An 8,172-nucleotide genomic window follows, 5' to 3' on the forward strand; every position below is an offset into this window, starting at 1 on the left:
GCGTTTAACACCGTAATCCCGGACAAGCTTGTACAAAAATGTCATAATCTGAGTCTGTCCACATCGTTGTGTCTCTGGATCAGGGACTTTCTCACCAACAGGCCTCAGGTGGTTAGAATTGGAGATCGTACATCAGCCACACTGGTTTTGAACACAGGCACGCCACAGGGTTGTGTGCTCAGCCCAGCACTCTTCACGTTATTTACGTATATGTAAAGTGAAAACAGTAAAGGTCCCAGTACTGAACCCTGCGGGACACCATATTGAACTTCTGTGTATAATGATGGAGTCCTGTCAGCACATTTCTGTACATATTGGAATCGATTTGATAAATAAGAACTAAACCAAGCGAGCACGGTGCCTGAAAGCCCAACATCATTTTCTAGCCTGTGCAGTAAATTATTAACTTATTAATAAGTTCAGAGACGTCGAGAAACAAGTAAGTGTTGATGATGGAGATGTCAGATCGGAATGAGTGAGTGATTGAGGTGTGGAGGGGAAACTCTGATAGATTTGATCAGTTTTGGTATCCAAGAAATGTAAGAAAGCCTAACACTGTTCAGCTGTATGCTAGAGGAAGGCGCGAGAGGAGTTTAACAACAGTCCTAAAAGGGTTCTAGGAACCATTTATGAGAGAGGAATAATAGTTGGAGCGAGCCATGTTAAGGGCATCCCTGTATTGAAGTAAGTGCTCAGTGTAAAGCTGTGAGTGAACTATGAGGCCTGTTTTCTTATATGGCCACTTAAGATGCCAGCTAGTGGCTTTCATATCAGTTTATGGCTCAGTCTGATTTTATATAGCGCCTTTACATAGTGAACAGCACCACCAGTCATTTTCCATATACAGTACAATTGTGTCCTTAACTGCTACATTAGGACCATTCAGTTGAAGTGACTCACTCCTGGTCAGACAGGGCATCAGCACTGGAGATTGATCCATCCTGGTGACTTTATATAGCGCCTTGCCATTGGGGACACCATCTCCTCCACTCCCTGCAATACAATCATTTCTACATTTCTTCAGTGATAATGCTATTAGGAGATGGTTCTGGTTCATAGACACTCTCTATATAGTGTCTTTCATCAGGTAGGTGCCTTAACTTACAGTACACTTGTTTCAATATTTCTACAACCTGAGCACTGCTGGCAAAGTGAGTTATATTGGGTCCCAGAGGATTCTTGGGTGGGGACTGACCCAGATGATATTTATAAGGCGCCTTTTCATTATGGGCTGTCGGGATACCATTTTATGGACGTAGCTCCTTTCCCATGAATAATAAACTGCTTTTTAAAATAATCCAAAGGGTGCAATAAGAATGAAAGCACAGAAAAATGTCACTTAAAAATTACACTGAAGACAAACATTAAACCCCAAATACCAGAGAAATCCATGAAAGACAAAGTGCTGCATTAGAATAAAGTAACAACAAACAGGCAATGTGACGGAGGAAAACCACAAGGAGAGGACACAGTTTGTGTGAAGTTACGTGGAGGAATACACCTGCGGGGGGGTGGGGTTCAGAAAGTCTTTAGACCCCTTCATTCACTGCGCACTTTGCATTGTAGATTTAATTGTAAGTCGATGCATTTGACATTAATGTCCGTCAAACTTCACTCAATAACCCATAATGACAAAGTGAACACGTTTTCAGAAAAATTTGCAAATTTATTAAAACTCCAGAACTGAAATCTCTCATTCATAGAAGTATTCAGACCCTTCTATCAGAAGCCCCTGTGGCCGCTTTGCGTCTTCTTGGTTAGTCTCTTCAACCTTTGCACACTTGGATTTGGGCGGCTTACTCCAAACCTCCTGGCACACCCTCTTGCACGCTGTTAGACTGGGTGGGAGGTGTCTGTGAATAGCCATCTTTAGGTCTCTCCACAAATATTCTATGGGGTTTATGTTTGGGCTATGGCCCAGCCACTCCGAGACTTGTCCCTAAGTCAGGACTCTTATTTTTACTGTATGCTTCAGGTTAGTGAACTGTCACCTCAGTCAGAGGTGGCATGCACTCTGGAGCAGGTTTTCTTCAAGGGTCTCTTTAGGTTTGGTTGCATTCATCCTTTCCCTCAATTCAGAGGAGTCTCTATGTCCCTGCACGCCCATAGCTTGATTCCTCCACCGCCATACATCACCGCAGGTATAGTGATGAGCAGCACCTGGTCATCGTCAGACAGAGCAGTAAGATGGGAGAACCTGGTGGAGAGGCAATCATCTCAGCAGCATTCCACCAGTCAGGTGTTTTATGGTCTAGATGGTGTCAAATGGCAGCCACTCTTAACTAAAGGTCATACAATAGCTGGCTTGGACTCTGAGAACATGAGGAAGAAGACGATTCTCTGATGCGACGAGACAAAAATTGAACTCTCCTGTCAGAACTCCAAGTACAATAATAATAATAATAATAATTCATTACATTTATATAGCGCTTTTCTCAGTACTCAAAGCGCTATCCACACAGGGAGGAACCGGGAAGCGAACCCACAATCTTCCGCAGTTTCCTTACTGCAACAGGTGGTGCAGTGGTAGTGCTGCTGCTTTGCAATAAGGAGATCGCAGATTTTATATGTAAGCATATTTAAATATATATCGCGGATTTTTTGCTGGTTTGCGGATTTCTGAGGACAATGGGTCCCTTTCATACAAGGGACTCGAACCACAGTGAGAGCCATTATCCACAAATGGCAAAAACATGGAACAGTGGTGAACCTTCCCAGGAGTGGCCGGCCGACCAAAATTACCCCAAGAGCGCAGAGACGACTCATCCGAGAGGTCACAAAAGACCCCAGGACAACGTCTAAAGAACTGCAGGCCTCACTTGCCTCAATTAAGGTCAGTGTTCACGACTCCACCATAAGAAAGAGACTGGGCAAAAACGGCCTGCATGGTAGATTTCCAAGACGCAAACCACTGTTAAGCAAAAAGAACATTAGGGCTCGTCTCAATTTTGCTAAGAAACATCTCAGTGATTGCCAAGACTTTTGGGAAAATACCTTGTGGACTGATGAGACAAAAGTTGAACTTTTTGGAAGGCAAATATCCCGTTACATCTGGCGTAAAAGGAACACAGCATTTCAGAAAAAGAACATCATACCAACAGTAAAATATGGTGGTGGTAGTGTGATGGTCTGGGGTTGTTTTGCTGCTTCAGGACCTGGAAGGCTTGCTGTGATAGATGGAACCATGAATTCTACTGTCTACCAAAAAATCCTGAAGGAGAATGTCCGGCCATCTGTTCGTCAACTCAAGCTGAAGCGATCATGGGTGCTGCAACAGGACAATGACCCAAAACACACCAGCAAATCCACCTCTGAATGGCTGAAGAAAAACAAAATGAAGACTTTGGAGTGGCCTAGTCAAAGTCCTGACCTGAATCCAATTGAGATGCTATGGCATGACCTTAAAAAGGCGGTTCATGCTAGAAAACCCTCAAATAAAGCTGAATTACAACAATTTTGCAAAGATGAGTGGGCCAAAATTCCTCCAGAGCGCTGTAAAAGACTCATTGCAAGTTATCGCAAACGCTTGATTGCAGTTATTGCTGCTAAGGGTGGCCCAACCAGTTATTAGGTTCAGGGGGCAATTACTTTTTCACACAGGGCCATGTAGGTTTGGATTTTTTTTTCTCCCTAAATAATAAAAACCACCATTTACAAACTGCATTTTGTGTTTACTTGTGTTATATTTGACTAATGGTTAAATGTGTTTGATGATCAGAAACATTTTGTGTGACAAACATGCAAAAGAATAAGAAATCAGGAAGGGGGCAAATAGTTTTTCACACCACTGTATACACAGTACATATCTACATATCTACACACACACACACACACACACACACACACACATACATACATACATTATATATATTATATATATATATATATATATATATATATATATATATATATATATATATATATATATATATATATATATATATGATTACCCAGTGGCTTCGCTCACTGAGTGCAAGAGAAAAAAATAAAATGTAGTATTTATAAAATAAGTTCATTAATTGACAAATTTATTTTTCCACAAATAAAGAGCACTTACAATAACATAGTAATGAATATAAACAACATTAACATCATTATCATATGAGAATATGAAGTAATATATAAGAAGCACATTGTATATAAATATAAATTATTAAACAGTAAAATCTTCTTCTATAATACGCTACCGTGGCTATTCGTTTGTCTGTCTAGGATTTTAAATCACCTGTAGCTCGCAAACCGTTTCACCTATTGACTTGAAATTTGGTACACATATACTACGTCACATCTACTATCCGATTCTGGGGTGATGATTTTTATTAGTCTTTTTATCTTTATTTTATTTTATTGTAGAATGAACTCACAGCTGCGCGCACCAGGGTGGCCGTGGGCGGATGCGTACGGGTGCAGTTTTCATTCCCTACCACATTTAAGAAGTAAAGATACATTGAGTACTACTGCAGTGCTTTCGGGTATAGTACATTTTTCGGGTGCAGTTTTCATTCTCTACCACCTTCGCAAATCATTGTTGAGGCAGAGTGAAGACTTAAGTGCCAGCTTAACTGAAAAATTAAAGAAAACATACTAATTTATCACAATACAAAAAGTAACTTAATCAGTTTTAACGTGAAAAGATGCCGACGAAAGAAGAGAAGCAGTGGGACGCTAGGGTGAAGAGCTGCTTAGTAAGCATTAAGCGCATCAACCTCTGAGCAAACGAACGGTAAATGTACAGAGAAAGAGGATAAATAACATGAATGCTTATGTCAAGTGTATTCACTCCTACCACCTTCGCTAATCATTCTTGAGGCAGATTGAAGACTTAAGTGCCAGCTTAACTGAAAAATTAAAGAAAACATACTAAGTTATTGCAACACAAAAACTAATTTAATCAGTTTTAACGGGAAAAGATGCCGACGAAAGAAGAGAAGCAGCGGGACGCTAGGGTGAAGAGCTGCTCAGTAAGCAGCATGCGCATCAACCTCTGAGCAAACGAATGATAAACGTACAAAGAAAGAGGATAAATACTATGAATGCTCATGTCAAGTGTATTCACTCGACGTTATTGTGCAGTGCGCTGTTACTGGTATTTTGATAAAAGAATTTGAACAACATATAAGAAGCGTATAAATTATTAAACAGTAAAACATTAATGTTTAAGAAGTAAAGATACATTGAGTACTACTGCAGTGCTTTCAGGTATACTACATTTTTTGTTTGCCCATTACATGCATAAATGTATACATTTTTTGGTGTACCTACCCAAATATAACGCGACATATAACTGACTGTGGGAGAAGCATGGATTTTAAACACGCATTGAGTTCATCTGCTGGTGTCCCTCATGGAATAACTGGTTTACACCGTGCTTTTTTATACCTCGTGTCTTATGAAGATGCTTGTATGCGTCACTCGCTCGCTTCTTATTGTTTCGCTACCTTGTCAATTGTGTAATGAATATTTTCTTCAGCGCTCTTTGGGGCTCCTCCTTCTTTTCTACGTACTGAGTTCACAGTCAGTTCACGTGCTTACGTGGGAGGCGTGATGACACGCAACTCCGCTTCTCACGGCCATCGAGCTGCACTCCATTCCAGTATATGGACAAAAAAGAGGTTCCAGTTATGACCATTACGCGTAGAATTTTGAAATGAAACCTGCCTAACTTTTGTAAGTAAGCTGTAAGGAATGAGCCTGCCAAATTTCAGCCTTCCACCTACACGGAAAGTTGGAGAATTAGTAATGAGTCAGTCAGTCAGTCAGTCAGTCAGTCAGTCAGTCAGTCAGTGAGGACTTTGCCTTTTATTAGTATAGATAATCGTGCCAGTCCAGCAAGAATACAGCACGAGACAGGAACAATATGTGAACAGGGCGGCAGCTTGTCGCTAGCACAGCGACACAGTGTCCTCACATGTTTAATTACTAACAATATAGATTATTTAAATGAAGTTAAAGTTTTATCTGTATAATATAATAAACATATTTTGCTGCATTTCATCTTAAAAATGATATTGTCATCATACAGTATGTAAATATGAACTAAAGTGGCTCAGGTTGTGAAATATTATAACTGTAGTGCAAGTTTACAGTGAGGTGATTGTACTAATAAATACAAAGCGTTCTACAAGGAGTACTTGATGGACTGATTGAGTGCGTTTAGAGTTCTTGGGATGAAACTGTTTCTGAACTGCTAGGTCCGTACAGGAAAGGCTCTGAAGCGTTTGACGTATGAGAGCAATTCAAATAGACAGCATGGCTGAGGCAGCGTGTGCTTGATGCTGTATACTGATAATCCAATCAGCTGCTGTAGATCTGTGATTCCACACTCAGATACAGCGATATAAATACTCCTTGTGGCGCACTGAGAGTAATATGGAAAAGATGATCCGCCGTGGCAACTCCTAATGGGAGCAGCTGAAAGAAGAATAAGAAGGTGCAGTGAGAGTAACAACGCTAAAGCAGTTATGGTATTTGGTACGTGGACCTTTATATACAGTATTGTTACAGGTCAATTACAATCAGATGTTTTAATGCGGTTAATTTCAGTTTATATAATAAAGCCGCGTCAGGGATGTGGATATAAAAAAGAAAGGGAAACCACACTGGAACAAAAGCACTGCTTAGACGCTAGGTGCCTCCTGTTTGCAAAACCGAGCAGAGAACTTGCGTACGCCAGGGTTTGAGCTAGCATGAAAATGTCTGTGGCTTTACATCAAGTTTAGGTTTTATACATCATGATTTGAGCGTGGAAACGGGAGTACGCAACACGGTAGGGTAAATAAATTCCAACCTTTTGAAGAGTTTGCCCTTGTGACTTGTTAATTATCATAACAAATGCTACTCTTGTACGAAATTGTCGTTGTTTAAGTTTAAAAGGAATATATGGACTGTATCCAGCAGGGGGCACTCTTTCTCCCCTAGGATGTGTTTCTTAATGCCAATACCATCTGTTTTGTACCCATGGCAGAAATGAATTACAAGAGGGAAATATGATATAAAAAGAGATATGTGTATTTAAATTTCTTTAAAGCAGGGGTTGCCAACTCCGGTCCTGGAGGACCACCGTGGCTGCAGCTTTTCATTCTAACCCTTTTCTTACTGAGTGACCTGTTTTTGCTGCTAATTAAATTCTTTTGAAGTAATTTTAATTGATTTGCTCTTGAAGACTCTGACCCCTTAATTGTTTCTTTTTCCTTAATTAGCAACCAAACAATAATCAGATACAAAATGAACCAAAACATCTAGTGTCCATAATACAATATCTGAAAACAAAGAAAGATGAAGGTCTCAGCAATGTCCATCTGCTCAGGTCCCCAAAACATTTTAACAGAGCTCTTAGAAAGAAAAGATCAAACAATTTCAGAAATGTCTGCTAATGCACCACGAGAGCAGCAAGAAGTCATGAAATTAAAGAACGGGTTTAATTAGCAACAAGAATAGGAACCTCATTAAGCAGCTGGTTGGAGTGAAACAGGTTGGAGTTTGAGCCCTTGACTTAGTTGGTCTTCTGTTGGCTTACTCACGTCACATTTCCTTTCTGTTTGGGTGCCATTTAAGGAAAGAAATGAAGCAATTTAGAGGAACGATGAAGAAATTCAGAGGAACAAATCTTAAAAAAGCAATTCAATTAGAATAAAATCACAAAAGGTTAATTAGCAACACAAACAGGGCACTCATTAAAAAAAATGGTTAGAATGAAAACCTGCAGCTGTGGTGGTCCACCAGGACCGGACTTGGAGACCCCTGCTTTAAAGGATAACATTTATTCTGATTAATACAATGCTTAATCCTGTATACATCCATATTCACATAGGAGAAGAGGCCAAGGGACATCACAGCCAAGAGGGGGGATGCTGCCAACCAGACATCCTATCCTGTGGGAATGTTGATGACCAGAGTAGGCGCTGCTGACGTCATGCTGGGTCCTTGTCATTATAACCACTCACATATTTATATTTTCATAAAATTCTTGTCAGATACGAGCAACTGCCAGACAAACTGTCTGGTTATTAATCCCTTCAACTGTTCTCATCATTTATCACAGACTGGTTTTTTAACCATATTGGTCAAGCAGACATCAGCACTTTTAAAATAACCTGCTTGTGTGTCCTCCACATGTTTTCTGTCTTCTAGTTGTCGTTTGTCTATCGTCTCTCCCAGTCTCTCTCTCTCTTT

Source organism: Erpetoichthys calabaricus, chromosome 10 (genome assembly GCF_900747795.2).
Source record: "Erpetoichthys calabaricus chromosome 10, fErpCal1.3, whole genome shotgun sequence".
NCBI lineage: Eukaryota > Metazoa > Chordata > Cladistia > Polypteriformes > Polypteridae > Erpetoichthys > Erpetoichthys calabaricus.